The following is a 572-nucleotide window of genomic DNA, read 5'->3' as shown; positions in this document are numbered from 1 at the left end:
GAATAATTTTTGACGACTCAGATTTTGTTAATGCGCACACAATGCACGGCATGAATGTGACCACCGCGGCGGGGATCACAGCCGGTACATGGAGCTCAGCAGGCCAACGCCATAGACAATGGGTTTCCACGGCACTGGTGGTTTAGATTGTCGACGGTTATGTTGTAGATGGTTCGGTTGTAGACGGTTCGGTTGTAGACGGTTCGGTTGTAGACGGTTCGGTTGTCGACGGTTAGGTTGTAAACGCTTAGGTTGCCGACGCTTAGGTTGTCAACGGTTAGGTTGTTGACGGTTATGTTGTAGAAGGTTGTGTTGTCGACGCTGAGGTTACCGGCGCTCAGGTTGCAGACGGTTAGGTTGTCGACGATTAGGTTGTCGATTGTTAGGTTGTGGATGTTTAGGTTGCAGATGGTTAGGTTGTCGACGGTTAGGTTGTCGATGGTCAGGTTGTAGACGGTTAGGTTGTAGGTTGTAGAGTAGGTTAGTATCATGGGCGCAAAGTGCAAGAGTGCCCACGCAAGCAACATGTATCTTTGGATTATCGATTGTAGCAACCACGCCTTTATTTCGAA

The sequence above is a fragment of the Dermacentor andersoni genome, chromosome 8, assembly GCF_023375885.2.
Source record: "Dermacentor andersoni chromosome 8, qqDerAnde1_hic_scaffold, whole genome shotgun sequence".
NCBI classification, from domain to species: Eukaryota; Metazoa; Arthropoda; class Arachnida; order Ixodida; family Ixodidae; genus Dermacentor; species Dermacentor andersoni.
The sequence above is the reverse complement of the archived record's forward strand: the minus strand, read 5'-3'. Positions refer to the sequence as shown.